The 21311-nt window shown below is 50.2% G+C and overlaps 1 protein-coding gene across 4 annotated transcripts in view; it reads right to left on the reverse strand.

Moving 5' to 3' along the window:
• TSNARE1 (t-SNARE domain containing 1) overlaps positions 1-21311 on the reverse strand; it is a 112509-nt gene that overhangs the window by 90382 nt on the left and 816 nt on the right. The window contains exon 1 of one of the 4 annotated variants that reach the window (XR_014057981.1): positions 15271-20571. The exons of 2 other annotated variants lie outside the window; for them this stretch is intronic. The gene's annotated coding sequence lies outside the window, so the exon portion shown is untranslated. Of the gene's footprint in view, positions 1-7231; positions 7370-15270; positions 20572-21311 lie in introns of those variants that run through there. One more of the 4 variants, XM_081505140.1, reaches the window with a different exon arrangement.

Consider the following 21311-nt stretch of genomic DNA (forward strand, 5'->3'; position numbering starts at 1 on the left):
AAAAAAAAATCACAGCACAGCCGGAGTGCCTCCCACCACCCCCGAGAGCACGCCCTGGCCCCCGTGGACCGGGGCTGGCGCCCCGGGAGAGCACAGAGGCAGGGCTGCACCAGCCCCAGCAAACCACGCCCTGCACCCAAGAGCTCTGCGCTGAGGAACAGACAGGAACCACTCGGGAAGCCAGAACACTACAAAATAAAAAACACAAAGCCAGAAACAACCAAAATAGCCAGCAATAAAGAATTAAATACATCGTGTTAAGTATCTAAATAGAGTATGACGCAGAGAATTTAAATAGTGTTAAAAGGATATATTCAGTGGTGGGGGACATGCTCACACATGACACTAAGGGGAAAAATGACGCTAGAAAAACACAGGACACACAGTTGCCCTGAGGGGTGCGTGTCCCGGCCACGGGGATGGAGGAGCCACCACCAGGTTTCTTGTAAGGACACAGCTACCCCCGCCCGGGTCACCCCACTCCTGGGCACCTGGTCATCGTCACCCATTCCTGAAGGCAGCCCAGACACACACCAAGAAGGCAGGGGACATGCTGGAGTCCTCCGTCTGCTCGGGCTTCTCACGAGTGACACACAGGACCTGCAGGACCCACACGTGAACACGAGAAGCAGGACAGAGCCCGGCAGGTGATGGTGTTTATGCAACAGCAGAAGGGACACAAGGCGCCTGAGAGGGTCACGTCCAACCCACCTGCACACACGCATGGCCCAGAAACGATGGAAATGCACCACAGGGCCTCGAAAACACCACAGGGGGTGGGGGGAGCGGCCACGGAGGAGCACGCAGTCGGATCCCATCCATGGGAGACAAACCCACAGTTGTTGGACGTGGCCCGGCCACAGGAGGGCAGAGGTAGGAATGGCACGCGGTCGCCAGGGGCACAGGGTTTCTGTGAAAAAGCTCTGGAATCAGGTGGGGATGGCCGCACACCATCAAGAACGACCTCACTAAAGCGCACTCTGTTAACATATAAGAGGGCATGCGAGTCCATCACAGAGCTGCCCAGAGGGGAGGGTGGCTCACAGGAGGCTGTGGCGGACAAACTGCCTTGGTATGGGTCGGGGCCTCCCAAGCTCTCTGCCAGGCCCACATGTCACTTTTATGATCAAAAGAAGGAAAGATAAACGTGGTCCTTGAGCCCAGCAAACATACACGCTTGCACTGCTGGTCCGGACGCATGGGCCAGCAGGTGGCACTCCACTAGGCCAGGGCGGCATGCGGCCGCGGTCACCACTGTGCCCAGGCTGGACAAGCGCACAGCAGATCCTCAGGCAGTCTGCTGGCATATGGACCCATGGCATGCCAACGCCACACCCAGGCCACCCGGGGCCATGTGACCTGCCTGGTGACAACCATGTGTGCAGAGCACATGGCCAGGAGCCTGCCCAGGAAGCCTCAGCAATCGGGCACAGCCACTTGCTTTCAGGTCACTTTGTTAGTTTCTGCAGCCTGGTGGAGGCTGAAGGCCCAGCTGTCCACAGATGGGTCTTCATCCCCAGCCAAACCCCTGGCCCGGGAGGAACCCAGGCTGACCCCTGACCCAGCCGCAGCTGGATCCGAGCAGGGCATCCAGTGGCCCCTGGCCACGGACCAGCCTGCACCCTGGGAGTCCCTGGCTCATCACCTCCTAGCTAAGAGAACTTGCACCTCCTGGCATCTGTGACAAGGAGACAATGCCACAGACCTACTTCTCCATGTGGCAGAGTTAACTCCTGGAAGCGCTTCAGCGGCACAGGCGTGTTCACTGCTCTGTCCACATTCCAGCCCTGCAGCACCCACCGCTGACAGGAGACCCTGAGACTCAGAGCCGGCCGGGCCACCTCTCCTCACGCACGCATACCTGGGCCAGACCCCGAGGCCCCCACGCATGTGTGCCTGTGTGCGCAGAGGCAGAGGAAGGGCCGGGGGCTGCAGTGACACGCAGTGGAGTGTTGCTATAGCAACTTGGATTCCATGTCAAACAAAGCACCAGCCAGGCGCCCCAGGCACCCCAAGAACAGTGCCCAGAACAGCCACGGAGAAGCACGGATTGCTGACAGCACCAAAGGGTGGTTGGGACGCTGGGCACACAAGCCCTTCCCCGGCCCCACCTCTCACATCGCCCCTACCCAGCCCCTCCTCCCCCCCTCCCGGGAAAGGCCACGGGAGGCCTGGCTTCGGGGCCTGGCTCTGCCCACCGCTCTGCTGCTTGCCCATCAGCCAAGCCCTCACCCAGGATGGTGGCAGGCAAGGAGCATGGAGACCGGGCCTGAGTCAAGAGGGCAGGGGCAACAGCCCACGGCACAGCTGCAGCAGCCAGGAGTCATTCCCCCGCAGACCCCAGACTTCCAGGGGGAGGCGTGGGGGTGGAGGAGGGTCATGGTGGAAGCAGGAGCTGGGGGCCCCATCCTCTCGGGCATGCCCCACTAGGGAGGGGAGCCAGCCCGCTTTCTGGAGACAAGGCCCCAGCAGGCCCGGGACTCACAGCCCATGGCCATCATGTCACTGAACTGTGGGGAAGGAGCCTTTGCTGTTACATGTCACAGACAGGAGACTGAGGCTCAGGGAGATTAGGAACATGCCCAGGAAGGAACCTGCCCAGAAAGCCCAGGTGACCTGAGACAAGGTAGGATCCAGACCCAGGTCTGTCTCCAGACAAAGCCTGTGCTGCACCGCCCCCCTACTTGGCCATGGCAGCGGACACACCAGACCGGAGCGCAGGACATGCCTGGGTGTCTCAGCCCAGCTCCCGCAGCAGAGGCCAGCGACGCAAGGACAGCCAAGGTCATCCGACGAGACAGCTGAAGCCCCGGGACTCTGCCCAGCCCTTCGTGGGGAGCCACAGGGTGGAGGGGCCGCCGACCCCAGTGGTGTCCTGAGAATAGGCCTGCTGAGGGCACCGCCGGCTGCAGGGAAACGGGGCAGGCACATACCTGCAACCTCGATCCCAAAGGCAGAGACTTTATGCTCCTTCTCCCTGTGGGGAGGGAGGAGACCCTCACTGTCCCTGGCGAAGACAGGTGCACACTCACTAAGTTCACGGAAGGCTCCCAGTGTTCGAAGGCTTGGGTCCCACGGGGAAGCCCCCAGCACACAGAGGGAGCAGGGAGGCATAGGCTCCATGTGCTAGGAGCTGGGCGTGCTTCTGGAAGCACCACCACCATCACCACCTAAGTGTCCCGAGGGCGGCTTCCTCCCAGCCTCACCCACCTGCCCACGGTCACATCACCCACCCTCAGGAGCAGCACCAACAGCAGCATGACTGGACAGTGTCACCCCCCACCCTGACCACCAGGAAACTCCCGCCCTCACCCACTCCTCAGCCCCCCCTTATGGAAGCAGGGTGTCCTCCACGAGCCGCCAGCCCCACGGTGACCCCCAGGTCACAGCTAGCCCCTCCTCACAGACAACAGGACGAAGCCATGCTGAGGAGTCAGAGACTGGGACACAGCTTGCGGTCTGTCTGCTGCTTTCATGGAAGTAACTTCAGCAACTTAACTGGCTAAGGAGGACAAGACCCCTCCCACAGGAGGGGTGAGTGGCAACAGGAAGATGCGGGTCCCCCTTTTTGCAGACGGCAAAGGTAAATCACAAGTGTCACTGCCCAGAGTGACAGGCAGGAGGTGTGGGCTGGACCCCCAAACCCAGGCTCTGTGCCCAGGAGCTGAAAGCGCAGACCCAGCTGGAGGAGCCCCTGGGGAAAGGAGAGCTTGCCCTCAACCCCTAACCCACTACAACTCCCTGCAACCCCTTCCCTGACTGCCCACCCACTGATGCAGGGCTGGCCGGTGGCTCCCGCCTTGCCCCACGGCCTGCAGGGAGGGCCACAGGACTGGAAAAGGTCAGTTTTCATTCCAATCCCAAAGAACAGCAATGCCAAAGAATGCTCAAACTACAGCACAAGTGTACTCATTTTGCATGCTAGTAGGTTATGCCCAAAATCCTTCAAGCTAGGCTTCAGCACTATGGTAGGTGAACGAAGAACTTTCAGACGTACGAGCTGGGTTTAGAAAAGGCACAGGAACCAGAGATCAAATATCCAACATTCGCTGGATCATACAGAAAGCAAAGGAATTCCAAAAAATTACTTCTGCTTCATTGACTACATAAAAGCCTTTGACTGTCTGGATCACAACAAACCATGGAAATTCTTAAAGAAACAGGAATACCAAACCACCTTACCTATCCCCTGAGAAATCTGAATGCAGGAGAAGAAGCAACAGTTAAAACCTTACATGGAACAACTGACTGGTTTCAAATTGGGAAAGGAGTACATCAAGGCTGTGTACTGTCACCCTACTTATTTAACTTCTATACAGAGTACATTATGCAAAATGCTAGGCTAGATGAATCACAAGCTGGAATCAAGATTGCCAGGAGAAATATCAACAACCTCCGATATGCAGATAACACCACCCTTATGGCAGAAAGCAAAGAAGAACTAAAGAGCCTTTTGATGAGGGTGAAAGAGGAGAGTGAAAAAACTGGCTTAAAACTCAACATTCAAAAAATTAATAAGGTCATGGCATCAAGTCCCATCACTTCACAGCAAATATAAAATGGAAAAAGTGGAACCAGTGACAGATTTTTTTTCCTTGGGCTCCAAAATCACTGCAGTCAGTGACTGCAGCCACAAAATTAAAAGACGCTCGCTCCTTGGAAGCAAAGTTATGACAAACCTACACAGCATATTAAAAAGCAGAGATATCACTTTACCAACAAAGTTTCATATAGTCAAAGCTATGGTTTTTCCAGTAGTCATATAGGGATGTGGGAGTTGGACCAGAAAGAAGACTGAGTGCCAAAGAATTGATGCTTTCGAACTATGGTGCTGGAGAAGACTCTTGAGAATCCCTTGGACTTCAAAGAGATCCAACCAGTCAATGTTTAAGTAAATCAACCCTGAATATTCATTGGAAGGACTGATGCTGAAGCTGAAGCTCCAATACTTTGGCCATCTGATGCGAAGAGCCAACTCATTGGAAAAGGCCCTGATGCTGGGAAAGAATGAAGGCAAAAGGAGAAGAGGTAGGCAGACAATGAGATGGTTGTATGGCATCACTGACTCAATGGACATGAATTTAAGCAAACTCCGGGAGATAGTGAAGGACAGGGAAGCCTGGCATGCTGCAGTCCATGGGGTGGCAAAGAGTCAGACATGACTTAACAACTGAACAACAACAACGTCAATGAGTTTAACTTCTCCAGTCAAAGAAAAAACGATTCTCAGGTTAGATGGCAAAGCAAATCCAACCTCATGTGTATGTAAGAAACACCCATGAAGGAAGCAGGAGGTGACAGCAGAAGCATAGTGAAGGCATACTAGGCAAATGGAGGGGTGGGCAGCATTTCATGACCCCAAAGTTGGGTAGCATGGAGATGAGACAAAGGGCGGGATTAAGGATAAAAATGATATTTGCCCACGGTCGCCAGTAGTCACAGGAGACACAGGAGGAAGGGACAGAAACAGACTTGTGCAGGAATGCAATTCACTTCTCTGTTAACAACAGAGCAGGTGGACAAAAATTAAGACATACGTGATCCACAGCACAGTCAGGTGGTGACACTGACCAGTATACACATGGGCCGCTGACACCAGGAAGATAGAGCAGATCTCCTTTCCAAGCACCTGTGGAAAACTGAAAACTGACTCTGTCTTAGAAACACAAGAAGAATCTCATGAAACCCAAAAAGTTCAAAAAAGAACAACTGACATTCTCTGATCAAAATGAAATTAAAACTAGAGTAACAACAAAACCAAGAAATCAAAAGATGTTTTGAAGACTTACTCCTCAACAACTCCTGGACCAGAAAAAGAGCCTACAAACCAAAATGACAGCACTCTCAGATAGCGTTGATAAGGAAAACACACTATTGGAACTTAAGGAAGAGCCTTTAAGTATTAAACACTTTTTTGAAAAGAACAGAAACAAATCAATCAATTATCTAAACAGAGAAAAGAGCGATAAGATAAACTGAGAGCAAAAGAAATTAACTATAAGCAAAAAGTGATGCATTAAGAAGCAGAAAAAAAGGACAATTAATTTAATAAAAATATCCAAAAGGTGAATCTTTGAAGAAGAAAGAACCCTACAGTGCAAACAAATAGCCAATCCAACCAAGGAAAAAACATAGAGTGAAAACAAGGGAAATAATCACAGGAACCAAGCAAATTAAGAGAATAGTAAGCAATAACTGCCCTCGAGTCTACATGAATAAATCTGACAACCTGGATGAAACTGATGATTTTCTAGGAAAATAAAACATCTATACCTGATCCCCAAAAAAGAAAGAAAAATATTAAAGGATTTTCTTCAAACAGAAACAAAACAGAAGAGCACCGGGTCCCAACAGTTTCACAAACTCTTCCAACACCACACAGACCACATGTGCAGGAGCCGTGCGCTCAGGTGCTCAGCTGTGTCCGCCTCTTTGCAACCCCATATAGTTCAACACTATTCAACAACTCTACAAACACATCTGAAAGAAAACATCTAAATGATGTCTATGAAGCAGGTGCAACCCTGGTGCCAAAACCGAAAAGAAAGTACACACCAAAAAAGAAAAATGACAGACCAAGCTTACTTATGAAAAGCAACACAGATGCTAAATTAACCAGCATAAAGTATCCAGCAGCACCTTTGAGGAATTCCATATCAGACCAAGTGAAGGGCATTCCAGGAACTCAAGAATGTCTCAGCGTTAGCAACTACCATGAGTATAGTTCATCATATGACCATGTCTAAGGAGAAAAGTCACATGATCATCCCATAGGTGATTAAAAAAAACAACTAACAAATTCAACAACAATTCTTCATTTTTATTACAAATAAGATGCTCAATGAAATGGGCAGGACAGGCTCTTCCCTGACACATGGAAGGCATGTGTCTCATTCCAAACCCACATCTGCCCCACGGGGAGACACCGGGGGCACCAACACCAGCATGACTGCTCCCCGGAATGCCGGAAGACCTGTTCACACGGTCAGGGACAGAGGGAGCCCAGAGTACAAAAACTGGAAGGGAAGGGTAGATATCACTATTTGCAGCTGCTGACACTGGATACCTGGAGAACCCAAGAAAATTAACTAAAAGATAGCAGAATTCAGCAAGGCAGCACGGGACAAAATAACATGAAGAAATCAAGAGTAGTCATATGTACATACATAAACAGAGGATATGCAGAAGAAAAGACTCCTAACCACAACATTTTAAAAGACATGGGACTTGCCTGGTAGTCCAGCGATTAAGACGCTCTCCGTGTTTCCACTCCAGGGGACATGGGTTTAATCCCAGGTCATGGAACTAACATCCCACAAGCAATGCGGTGCAGCAAAAAATTATAATAACAATAATAATAGATAAATTCCTGCAAATAAAGAAAATGTGAAAGCATTACAGAAGAGGAGACCTAATAAGCAACTGAGAAAACACAGCACCTTAAGAAGTAAGACTCAATGTCATAAAGATGTCACTCTCCCTAATTTGCATATTTAACACAATTCCAATCCAAAGCCAATCAGGTTTTAGGGATGCAAATATATGTATATGTGTGTCTGGTGAAGGGACTGAGTAAAGAACAGGCAAGCTAATTCAAAGTTCATATGTAAAGATAACCTAGAATAAGCAAAAAATATTATGACAGAAGAGCAATGAGTTCTTTGAGATACTGAAACACAGCATAAGGCCTTAATAATTAAAATAGAGACTACAACTGCACACAGGGACAATGCAACAGCTTATAAGCAAACGTCATCAATCCTGAGAGGGCAGTGACGCTGGATGCATCACACATCCTGACTTCAGCATACAGTACAGAGCAGCAGCCACTGAAACACTGCCCCACTGGCATGAGACAAACACACAGACCAACGGGACAGAAAGGAGAGCCCAGAGATACACTCACACACAGACAGCAGGCGGATCTGCCAAGGGTGCCAGGAACACACACGGGGAAGGGACAGTCCCCGCAGCAAATGATAACAGGAAACTGGAACTGAACCTGGAAGACAATGATCTTGGATCCTATCGTACGCCACAAACGCATGGTAACTCAAAGTCAATTAAAGACTTAAACAGAAGACCCCAAACTGTACAACTCCAAGAAGAAAGCACAGGGACAAAGGTTCAAAACATTGGTTTTGACAAAGATTTCATGGATATGACACCAAAAGCTCCAAGTAACAGAAATAAACAAACAAAAAAAACAGCTGAGTGGGACTGCTGCTGCTGCTGCTGAGTCGTTCAGTAGTGTCCGACTCTTCGCGACCCCATGGACTGCAGCCTACTAGGCTCCTCTGTCCATGGGATTTTCCAGGCAAGAGTACTGGAGTGGGTTTCCATTGCCTTCTCCGGCTAAGTGGGACTACAACAAACAAAAAAGCTGCTGCAAAGCAAAGGAAGTAACCATCGGCGTGAAAAGGCATCCATGGAACTGGAGGAGAGATTTACAGGAAGATCTTCCTCGACGCACAATGGGGTTACATCCTGATAAACTCACTGTAAATTGAAAATGCATTTAATACATCAAACTCAGCAAAGGTCACAGCTTAGCTTGGCCTTCCTGAAACATGCTCAGAACAATCACATTAGCCTACAAGTGGGCAAAACCATCTAGCACTAAGCCTATTTTATACTAAAGTATAGACTGTCTCTTCCTGGTAGCTCAGTTGGTAAAGACCGCCTGCAATGCAGAAGATGTTGATTCAATCCCTGGGTAGGGAAGATCCCCTGGAGGAGGGCGTGGAAACCCACTCCAGTATTCTTGCCTGGAGAATCCCATGGACAGAGGAACCTGGTGGGCAACAGTCCATGGGGTCACAAAGACTCAGACAAGACTGAGCAACTAAGCACAGACACAGCACAGATGGACTACGTCATGTAACAGACTGAACACTGTATTGAAAATGAATACAGAACGTTGTCAGGGCACTGGCTGCGCACCCTTGTGATCTCAGGGCTGACGGGATGCTGCCCACTGCCCAGCATCATGAGAGAGCATCATCCACCCTGCATTACTGGTACAGGAAAAGAGCAAATTCAGCACTCAAAACATGAATGCGTATCACTTTCACACCATGAAAAATCAAAAACTGTAAAGTTGTTAAGACCATCCATCATAAGTAAAGCATGATGTGTATCTAATACAGGGTTAATCTCCAAAACATAAAAGGAACTCCTACAATTCAATAGCTTAAAAAAAAAAAACCTAATAAATCACCCAGTTATAAAATGGGATGAGGACTTGAACAGACATTTTTCTAAAGAAGACTTACAAGGAGCCAAGAGGAGCATGAAAAGATGCTCAGCATCACTAATCATCAGGGAAACGCGGATCAAAACCACAGTGAGGCGTCACCTCACCCCTGGCAGAACAGCCATGATCAAAAACAAGCAAGAGTGAGAGAGTCAATGCTGACGAGGATGTGGAGAACCTGGAACCCGGTACACTGACAGCAGAGATGCAATATGGCACAGCTGATACGGAAAACAGCGTGAAGCTTCCTCAAAAACTAAAAACAGAACTACCATACAATTCAGCAATCCCACTTCTGAGCATTTGGAGAAGAAAACAGCAACTCACTCCAGTATTCTTGCCTGGGAAATCCCACGGACAGAGGAGAGCATGGTGGGCTACCCATGCTCCATGGGGTCGCAGAGAGTCAGACACAACTTGGCAACCAAACCAAAGGGCTTACCTGGTGACTCAGTGGTGGGGAATCTGCCTACAATGCAGGAGCCCCAGGTTCATCCCCTGGGCCAGGAGGATCCCCTGGAGAAGGGAATGGCAACCCACTCCAGTATTCTTGCCTGGGGAATTCCACGGACAGAGGAGCCTGGTGGGCTACAGTCCACGGGGTCACAAAGAGTCGGACATGACTGAGTGACTAACACAACACATACGATTCAGTGATGCCATTTCTGAGCATTTGTTTGAAAGAATTAAAATCAGGATCTCCAACAGATGCCCCCCATGGTCACCGCAGGGTCATTCACAGCAGCCCAGGCATGGAGACAACCTCAGTGCCATCTGCAGATGAAGGAGATGAGGTCCACACGGTGGACATGCTTCAGACTTTCAGAAGAACCAAACTCTGCCATGTGCGACAGCACGCACGGACCTGAGGACATCATGCAAAGTGAACTCAGCCAGCCACACAGGACAGACATCATGTGACTCCACCCGTATAGGGCATCTAAGACAGTCCAGGGACTGGCCTGGTGGTCCAGCTATTAAGAAGCTGCTCAATCCCTGCTCAGGGAACTAAGATCCCACATGCCACAGGGAAACCAAACCCACAAGCCACACAGAAAGGATCCATAATGATACAAGGAAGATCCCAGCTGCCACAACTAAGGCCCAGCACAGCCAAAGAAAATAAATGAATACACATTGTTCTCAATAAATAAATAAAATAGTCTCATTCAGAGAACCACTGAGTAGAACAGTGGTTGCCAGGGGCTGGGGCAGGGGAGGAGGGGAGCTGCTAATCACCAGGAAGAAAACTGCAGGGAAGCAAGACGACGGAGTTCCAGAGCATGGCTGGCAGTGCTGCACCTGGACAATAGCATGTGGCACTCGTACTGTGAATGCAGTACTGCATTGTGTATGTAGTACTGTACTGTGCATGCAGTACTGTACTGTGCATGCAGCACTTGTACTGTGCATGCAGTACTTGTACTGTGCATGCAGTACTGTACTGTGCATGCAGTACTGTACTGTGCATGCAGCACTTGTACTGTGTATATAGTACTGTACTGTGCACTTCAATCTGTGAAGAGGGTTCAGTTCAGTTCAGTTCAATCACTCAGTCCGACTCTTTGCAACCCCATGGACTGCAGCACGCCAGGCCTCCCTGTCCATCACCAACTTCCGGAGTTTACCCAAACTCATGTCCATCGAGACGGTGATGATCCAACCATCTCATCCTCTGTCATCCCCTTCTTCTCCTGCCCTCAATCTTTCCCAGCATCAGGGTCTTTTCCAATGAGTCAGCTCTCCGCATCAGGTGGCCAAAGTACTGGAGTTTCAGCTTCAACATCAGTCCTTCCAATGAACACCCAGGACTGATCTCCTTTAGGGTGGACTGGTTGGATCTCCTTGAAGTCAAGGGACTCTCAAGAGTCTTCTCCAACACCACAGTTTAAAAGCATCAGTTCTTCAGTGCTCAGCTTTCTTTATAGTCCAACTCTCACATCTATACATGTCCACTGGAAAAACCATAGCCTTGACAACATGGACCTTTGTTGACAAAGTAATGTCTCTGCTTTTTAATATGCTGTCTAGCTTGGTCATAACATTCCTTCCAAGGAGTAAGTGTCTTTTAATTTTATGGCTGCAGTCACCATCTGCAGTGATTTTGGAGCCCAAAAAAATAAAGTCTGACACTGTTTCCACTGCCTCCCCATCTATTTGCCATGAAGTGATGGGACCGGATGCTATGATCTTAGTTTTCTGAATGCTGAGCTTTAAGCCAACTTTTTCACTCTCCTCTTTCACTTTCATCAAGAGGCTCTGTAGTTTTTCTTCACTTTCTGCCATAAGGGTAGTGTCATCTGCACATCTGAGGTTATTGATATTTCTCCCAGCAATCTTGATTCTAGCTTGTGCTTCTTCCAGCCCAGTGTTTCTCATGATGTACTCTGCATAAAAGTTAAATAAGCAGGGTGACAATATACAGCCTTGACGTACTCCTTTTCCTATTTGGAACCAGTCTGTTCTTCCATGCCCAGTTCTAATTGTTGCTTCCTGACCTGCATACAGGTTTCTCAACAGGCAGTTCAGGTGGTATGGTATTCCCACCTCTTTCAGAGTTTTCCACAGTTCATTGTGATCTACACAGTCAACAGCTTTGGCATAGTCAATAAAGCAGAAATAGATGTTTTTCTGGAACTCTCTTGCTTTTTTGATGATACAGCAGATGTTGGCAATTTGATCTCTGGTTTCTCTGCCTTTTCTAAAACCAGCTTGAACATCTGAATGTTCATGGTTCACGTACTGCTGAAGCCTGGCTTGGAGAATTTTGAGCATTACTTTACTAGTGTGTGAGATGAGTGCAACTGTGTGGTAGTTTGAGCATTCTTTGGCATTGCCTTTCTTTGGGATTAGAATGAAAACTGACCTTTTCCAGTCCTGTGGCCACTGCTGAGTTTTCCAGATTTGCTGACATATTGAGTGCAGCACTTTCTCAGCATCATCTTTTAGGATTTGAAATAGCTCATCTGGAATTCCATCACCTCCACGAGCTTTGTTTGTAGTGATGCTTCCTAAGGCCCATTTGACTTCACATTCCAGGATGTCTGGCTCTCGGTGAGTGATCACACCATCATGATTATCTGGGTCACGAAGATCTTTTTTTGTATAGTTCTTCTGTGCATTCTTGCCACCTCTTCTTAATACCTTCTGCTTCTATTTGGTCCATACCATTTCTGTCCTTTATCGAGCCCATCTTTGCATGAAATGTTCCTTTGGTATCTCTGACTTTCTTGAAGAGATCTCTAGTCTTTCCCATTCTATTGTTTTCCTCTATTTCTTTGCATTGATCGCTGAGGAAGGCTTTCTTATCTCTCCTTGCTATTCTTTGGAACTCTGCATTCAAATGGGTGTATCTTTCCTTTTCTCCTTTGCTTTTCACTTCTCTTCTTTTCATAGCTATTTTGCCTTTTTGCATTTCTTTTTCTTGGAGATGGTCTTGACCCCTGTCTCCTGTACAATGTCACAAACCTTCGTCCATAGTTCATCAGGCATTCTCTCTATCAGATCTAGTCCCTTAAATCTATTTGTTACTTCCACTGTATAATCATAAGGTATTTGGTTTAGGTCATACCTCAATGGTCTAGTGGTTTTCCCCACTTTCTTCAATTTAAGTCTAAATTTGGCAATAAGGAATTCATGATCTGAGCCACAGTCAGCTCCCAGTCTTGTTTTTGTTGACTGTATAGAGCTCCTCCATCTTTGGCTGCAAAGAATGTAATCAATCTGATTTCAGTGTTGGCCATCTGGTGATGTCCATGTGTAGAGTCTTCTCTTGTGTTGTTGGAAGAGGGTGTTTGCTATGACCAGTGCATTCTCTTGGCAGAACTCTTATTAGCCTTTGCCCTGCTTCATTCTGTACTCCGCCAAATTTGCCTGTTACTCCAGGTGTTTCTTGACTTCCTCCTTTTGCATTCCAGTCCCCTATAATGAAAAGGACATCTTTTTTGGGTGTTAGTTCTAGAAGGTCTTGTAGGTCTTCACAGAACCGTTCAACTTCAGCTTCTTCAGCGTTACTGGTCAGGGCACAGACTTGGATTACCATGATATTGGATGGTTTGCCTTGGAAACGAATAGAGATCATTCTGTCGTTTTTGAGATTGCATCCAAGTACTGCATTTCAGACTCTTTTGTTGATTATCATGGCTACTCCATTTCTTCTACAGGATTCCTGCCCACAGTAGTAGATATAATGGTCATCTGAGTTAAATTCACCCATTCCAGTCCATCTTAGTTTGCTGATTCCTAGAATGTCAATGTTCACTCTTGCCATCTCCTGTTTGACCACTTCCAATTTGCCTTGATTCATGGACCTAACATTCCAGGTTCCTATGCAATATTGCTCTTTACAGCACTGGACCTTGCTTCTATTACCAGTCACATCCACAACTGGGTGTTGTTTTTGCTTTGGCTCCATCCCTTCATTCTTTCTGAAATTATTTGTCCACTGATCTCCAGTAGCATATTGGGCACCTACTGACCTAGGGAGTTCATCTCAGTGTCCTATCTTTTTGCCTTTTCATACTGTTCATAGGGTTCTCAAGGCAAGAATACTGACATGGTTTGCCATTCCCTTCTCCAATGAACCACATTGTCAGACCTCTTCACCATGACCAATCCGTCTTGGTTGGCCTGACACAACATGGCTTAGTTTCATTGAGTTAGACAAGGCTGTGGTCCATGTGATCAGATTGACTAGTTTTCTGTGATTGTGGTTTCAATCTGTCCACCCTCCGATGCCCTCTCTCAGCGCCTACCATATTACTTAGGTTTCTCTTACCTTTGACGTGGGGAATCTCCTCAAGGCCGCCACTCCTGACCTCGGACATGGGTTATCTCCTCTTGGCCGCTCCTGTGCCACACAGCTGTGCAGGTCTTAGATAAAGTGCTCTTATCCGAATAAATACATAATTTTAAACTCTAAACACAATTGGCAGTTTGGAGCATGGCTAAGCTAGCCCCTGAAACCAATGGGGGAAGAAATGGACTCTTTAACAACCCAGACAGGACTATCAATAAACCATCTGGAAAAAATTAAGGTCATATCCGTACCTCACACCATATGCCAGGATAAAATACAAATGAATAAAAACTTTAAAAGCAAATCAATGAGAATGAGAAGAAAACACAGGATTTCTTTTTAACTTTGAAGCAAAGAAGCCTTCATCAACTACAACTCAAAATCCAAGTGCCACATATGAAAGCTGACAGATCCGACGGCACGAAAGTGGCAAAACAGTGAGGACGACAAAAGACGGCAGCAAATGCCCTGAATCCAGCTGACACTCAGAGAGCTCATGTCCATAATCGACAGGGAAAAGAGAATCAACAACGCGGCTTTCAAAACACGAACAAAGTCAAAGAACAGAAAGCTCACAAGGAAAATACAAATGGCTCTTTGATACATAAAAAGATACCAAGCTCATTCATCATAAAGGCAAGGCAGAATGTCCCCCTCTGAAACCTGATCACACTCAGCGTGGGAGCGGCTGGGGGACAGGCACCCACAACTTCCCGAGGATGTGTGGATCAGGGCTTCCCTTTGGTGGGGGGAGATGGCAGCGTGTCCTAATGAGGAAAGTCTGAGTCTTTTGACCCAGAGCATACATCCTACATACACGCATCAGATGACACAGGGACCAGTCATTCGTTCTATCATACTCAAAGACTGAAAAAAACCCAGATTTCTATCAACAAAAGACTATGTTAAATTGATTCTGACACATCCATATTCGAACCATTCTGCAGTTGACGACAAGGAAAAGCAAAGCTCTCTGTACTGACAAGGGAAGACCTTTAGTACTTTTTGGTCGGGGTGGGGTGCGGGAGTATAGATTTTGTATTCGGCTGATAATCATATTCTTATATATGTGGAAGGACAGGTCATAGACCAGCAGCAGCGTCACATGTGGAGACGTGGGCCTGGTCAGCTGGGATAGGGAAACCTTTACCTCTCTCCTGCAAGCTTCCTTTTATATCTCTTTAATGTGTGTTTCTGGATTCATGCACTTACTCACCTGGCTACACCAGGTTTCAACTGCGACTCCCAGGATCATCCTCTTCGCTGCGGCATGCACAATCTTTCAGTTACTCTGCATGACCCCGTGGGCTATAGCCCACCAGGCTCCTCTGTCCAAGGGATTCTCCAGGCAAGAATACTGGAGTGGGTTGCCATTTCCTCCTCCAGGGGATCTTCCAGACGCAAGGCTCAAACCCACATCTCCTGCATCTACTGCATTGGTAGGCGGAGTCTTTACCTCTGTGCCACCCGGGAAGCCCTAGTTGCAGCATGGGGGAATCTTTATTCACAACATACAAACTCTTAGATGCAGCATGTGGGATCAAGTTCCCTGACCCTGCGTTGACAGTGTGGAGTCTTACCCACTGGACAACTAGAAAAGTCCCTTCCTTATACGTTTTTACTATTGAACTATATAAACTTTTCAGTGGTTGGCTTTATTTTTCTGGGCTCCAAATTCACTGCAGATAGTGACTGCAGCCATAAAGTTAAAAGACGCTTACTCCTTGGAAGGAAAGTTATGACCAACCTAGACAGCATATTAAAAAGCAGAGACATTACTTTGCCAACAAAGGTCCGTCTAGTCAAGGCTATGGTTTTTCCAGTAGTCATGTATGGATGTGAGAGTTGGACTGTGAAGAAAGCTGAGCGTCGAAGAATTGATGCTTTTGAACTGTGGTGTTGGAGAAGACTCTTGAGAGTCCCTTGGACTGCAAGGAGATCCAACCAGTCCATCTTAAAGGAGATCAGTCCTGGGTATTCATTGGAAGGACTGATGCTGAAGCTGAAACTCCAATACTTTGGCCACCTGATGCGAAGAGCTGACTCATTGGAAAAGACTCTGATGCTGGGAAATTCTGAGGGCAGGAGGAGAAGGGGACGACAGAGATGAGATGGTTGGATGGCATCACCAACTCAATGGACATGAGTTTGGGTGGACTCCGGGAGTTGGTGATGGGCAGGGAGGCCTGGCGTGCTGCGGTTCATGGGGTCTCAAAGAGTCAGACACTACTGAGCAACTGAACTGAAACTTTCCAAAAAGCACAAGGGCACTGGACAGTTAAACTATGGTCCATTCACACCATAGAAAGACCCAGTGACAAAAAGAAACAAAGTACAGATACATGTGTCAACCAAGAGAAATCTCCAGGGAATTACACCAAATGAAAAAAGCCAGTTCCCAAGGGCTGCATACTATCTGATTCCATTTGTATAACATTCTTGAAATGACATAAGAAAAAAGGACAGGCTGAGGCTTCCCAGGAATTCAGGAGGGCAAGGGTAGCAGGGAGGTAGGTATGGCTACAAGACATACACATGACAGAAACAGCCTGTATTTCCACTGCATCCTCACTGGTATCTTGGGTGTGACCCTGTGCTACAGCTCCCTAAGAAATTGGGTAAAGGCACACAGGAGGCTCGGAATCAGTTCTTACAATGTGAACACATAACGTGGCAAAATATAAAGTTTAATAATGAAAAAAGAGAAGACACGGGGCTGTTGGCGTCCATGCCCGAGGCCGCCAGGTGGACAGAACAGAGGACACCTTCAGCCTGACCTGGTTACTGAGTGCCGGCCTCCTGGAACATGGGGACCGTAGGAGGGCAGCCCCCGCAGGGCTCACCTTCTCTCTGGGCACAGAGCAGTCCCAGGAGGAAAGGGGAAGCAAAGGGAGGAAGGGCAGCCTTCCCAAGGCACAAGCCGCCTTGTGGTTTGATGCTGCTGGCACCAGGGGGATGCTCGTTACTGCAGCAAGACCTACCTGACACCGCTAGGACTTCCACCCATCCAACCCCACCCATGCCTGCCTGACTTCTGTCTTGCCCAGATGGCCGCCCTGGCCCTTAAGACAGAACACCGACAGCATGCTGCCTGTGGAGCCCCTCCTCCACGGGCCTACAAGCCCCCCAACAGGTGGGCAGCAGCATACACTGCCAGACAGGGGGAGGCCGGACAAGGCTGCACCCCACAGCAGCAGGCAGCTCTGGCCTCGACCACCCCTTCCCCCGCGTAAAACGTAAAACAAGGGCGAAGCCAGCTTTAGAGCTTTCCCGCTGCAGGATCCTTTCTTCAAACACAATCATCCCCAGAGAGTTTACATGGAACGGAGGAGACCAGAGCTGCTCTGGGTGAAGGGAGAGGGAGCAGGCAGCTGGAGTGACTATAACTCCCCAGTTCTGGGGCCCCCCTCCCACCACTGGTCCGGCAGCTCACCACAACCCCACACTGATGACACTGTGGACAAAGCCCAGGTTCTGGGGCTGGACTCATGGTCCTGCTCCCAGCCTACCCTGCACTTTGCGGCCTCAGGAAAACAGACACCCCCTCTCCCCGCCTCCCTGCTCTGACCGGCAGCTCCAAGACCAGATGGGCTTGGCGCCCGGCCATTCTAGCCAGTGGGGCAGCAGAGCTGGCCCCAGAGGACAGGTCTGGGCAGCCGAGAAGTCAGCCCAGCAGGTCGACCAGAGGCTGAAAAGACGTCCAGGTCACACTGCCAGAGCTGTGAAGGCCGAGTGCAGCAAGCAGCCTGATGCTGCAGACTGGCCCCTGGGCAAGAAGAGCCAGGAGGCTGAGAGGGGACTAGGGAGTGCAGGGACCAGCTGGGACATCCGCCCTGCGAGTGAAGCCTTTCTGGACCCTGGCTCTGGAGCCCAGGCCCACCTCCCACCCTCGCGGGCTCATTAGCACCCTAGCAGGAAGAGGGCAGACTGGGGCAGGGATCCAGCTGCTCGTTAGCACGGCCACTGAGAGCTGGAGCTGAGGGCAGCCAGTGGAGGCTGCTGGGCTAACGTAGGAGGGACTGATTCCGGGCTGACAGTGTAAAATGAGTCCCTTTCCAAACACTTGGCAGAAATGGATTATGAATCCTGGTGGAGGGCAGCCAGAGGTGGCTGGGCGGGAGGGAGGGGGCTGCCCCCGGCTGGCGCTGACTCCTGAGCAGAACTCCGATGCCCCCTCATCTCCTGAGGGGCCTGCCCTCCGTCTTTCCCAGCCAGCATCACACCCCCCACCACCACCCCACACCCCCAATATCCAGCTTCCAAGTTGGTGCAGGCGCAGTCTGTACCGCCCCCACCAGCCACACCCAGGGTATGGCTTGGGCATCAGAGGACAGACACAGACAGGCAGGTGCCTGAGCATAGCACCTCGCCCCAAAGCCCTAAACATGCTTGACTCAACAACTGGACACCTTTCCAGAGGACCTGGAGAGCAGCCGCGGCCAGCGGTGGGCCCACTCTAACCTCCTTTCATCCGGCCACATTGGGAACCAGAACTCCAAGTTCCAGGCCGGCCTCCCCCCGACCCCAGCCAAAAACACACTTTCTGGTTCTCCTTGAGAACATCAGTTCAACACTGAGGGAAGTTCAGGATTAAGTCTTTACCAGGGTAACCAGCACCATCACCAAAGGCGTCCTCCAAGGGACAGGGCATCCTCTGGGGTGTAAGCACCCTCCCATCCGTCCTCCAGGAGGCAGCAGAGCAGGAGTGTCGGGCGGGCGGGGCGGCAGAGTGGTGAGCAGGCTGGGGAGCCAGGGGGCTGGGTTCAAATCCCGGCTGCTCACTCACGGGCCTGTGACTCTGGATAAGCTACCCAGGCCTATGAAGTGTCCTGATCTTAGGAATACAAGGAGTCCAGCAGGTGCCTGGCAGACACCAGGGGTCCATAAGTGGTGGTAACCATCACGGCGACAATACGAAGAGGGTGACAATGGTCAGTTCTCCTGTGTTCCCACCAGTGTGCCTCACAAGCAGGCCGGAGCCAGCTCTCTGGAGCCAGAGGGCTGCTCAGAAGGGGGGCAGCCACACCAGCCTCCCGGGCACTCCCTGACTCCCACAGCCCCTCCCAGGGCCTCGGCGCCCACACCTCGGTAACGGCACTTCCAACTCACCTCCTATCACTAGTGCTCAGTACTCTAACACTCCATTTAATTTTCTTCGTGACAATTATCACTATTTAAAACGGTCCTATTTATTACGGCAACAGGAATGTTCTATGTCAGGTTCACTCTATGTCTCCCAGATGATAGTAGGCACTAATATTTGTGGTATGAGTGACTGCCCTACACAGTTACTTTATCCACATTTCTTCTCTGATTCTCATGTCTGGGTTCAAGAAAATCTGTGAGTGGTATTTGCTTCCTCTGCCCTAAGGCACCCACGCAGGACAAGGACATTCAGAGCAGAGAGCAGGGACAAGTGCAAGGACCAGCATCAAACACCCCAGGGCAACATCGCTGGAGGAGGCAGAACAGGCCCCTTCACTCTGAACTGTTCACTCTCCCTCCACTTTAGTCTTTCATCATCCACTCCTCCATTTACGGATTCAGCGAACACTTAGGAGCCAAGCAGCACTGGGTGTCCTGGCAGAAAACAGTCAACTCTCAGAGGCCACCACCTTCACAGCCCAGCAAGTCCGTCATTACGACTGATGTCACAAATCACAATTCAAATAACAGAAAGAATTATGGCTAGACTGAGCCACCCAGATTAAATTCCTCTTGTAGCAAATAACACAATCAAAACAAACCCAGCAAACACAGACATGCCTGTGCGCATTGGAAAAAAAAAAAACAGGTCTAACAGGTCACTTCTCCCAAACACTAGTCCAAACACTAGTCAGAGAGCAAGAACACTCTCAGTAACAAGCAGGGTGCTGTGTGCTGTGAGCCATGGGCACAGACATGAGTGAACTGACCCAGGGGAGGCAGGGGACAGTCGGAGTACAAGGCATTCTAAGCGGAAGGCACAGTCAGTCTCATACCAGTGAGAAAAGACACAGATGTGCAGGAAGTAAGAGCTTGTGCCCTAGCGGGCCACACGAAGCAAGTGGTGGAAGATGTGGCTGGAGCAGCAGGCAGGAACCAGGTCCCAACCATCACCTTACAGGAGGGGACTTAAGGACTCCTGTCTGCCCACAAGACCCAAAACCCCCAGAGAGCAGTGACCGTGTCTAGGCGCCCACCTCAGGGCCTGCAGAGGTGCACCCAGGGAAGGCAGCGGGGTTACAGTCAGGACAAACAGGCCAACAGAGAAGGCGAGGAATGTGCAGGGGGCAAGGAAGCTCCACCTCCTCCAGGAAGCCTTCCTGGACTGACACTCTCCCACAGCCATTCCTGGGCAAGCATTTGCTAAACCAGCTTTCGACTGAGGACCTGCAATGTATGAGGCTGAGCCACTAGGAAGTACCATTGTAATAGGCCAAAGCACTGCAATACTGACATGCTTCCCCTGGTACTCACCCTGACACTGCGTCCACACTGGGGCTATAGTGAGGCACAATCGCAAGCCCTGCCTCACGGGGACCCAGGATAAAGCAGAAAACAAGCAAACAAGTGACAAACACAAAACATGAAGCGCTGGGAAGGAAAAGGGAAGGGACCTGAATCAGGGTAGTGATAGGAAAGGGTGGTCAGGAAAGTGGGCTGAAACCCACTGGAAGGATGGTGAGGTGCCATCCAGCCAGGAACCAAGACGCAGGCAGGAAGAGGGCAGGGGAGGAGAGAGCCAGGCGTGGCTGCCATGGCGGAGGCTCCTCTAGTCCCGCTGCTCCACCCGCAGAACTTTCTGCCCGCAGTGTTCCAGGCCTACGCCTCGCTAGCTAGTGGCCGCCACGCCGGAAGGCGCGCATGGAGCCCAGAGGGCATGAGTGAGACTTGAGTCTCCCGACAGGAGGCCCCCGGAAGGCGTCCACTGAGGCAGCACGCGGGTCAGCAGGTGGACAGGAGGGAGAGCCCTCATCCTCGGTGCCCAGGAGGCACTTTCAAGCCAAACGTGGAGGGCGGGCAGGAAGGCCCGGAGAGGAGGCGCGCGGGGCCGGGCTCTCCCTCGACGGCTGCCTCCCACTCGCGAGCGATGAAGACCACCCCGGTGCCCAGCAAGTGGGCACCCAGGCCCCTGGACAAGCGCTCCGCCCCCGAGACCAGCCCCGCCCTGGCCCCACCCCCTCCAGACCTCAGCCCATGGCAGCCCCGCCCCTCCCGAAGGCCCCGCCCGCACCGCGCGCGCCCCGCCCCGCCCCGCGGGCCCCGCGCGCCCCT

Source organism: Giraffa tippelskirchi, chromosome 6 (genome assembly GCF_054371585.1).
Source record: "Giraffa tippelskirchi isolate mGirTip1 chromosome 6, T2T-mGirTip1v1.2.pri, whole genome shotgun sequence".
Classification (NCBI taxonomy): domain Eukaryota; kingdom Metazoa; phylum Chordata; class Mammalia; order Artiodactyla; family Giraffidae; genus Giraffa; species Giraffa tippelskirchi.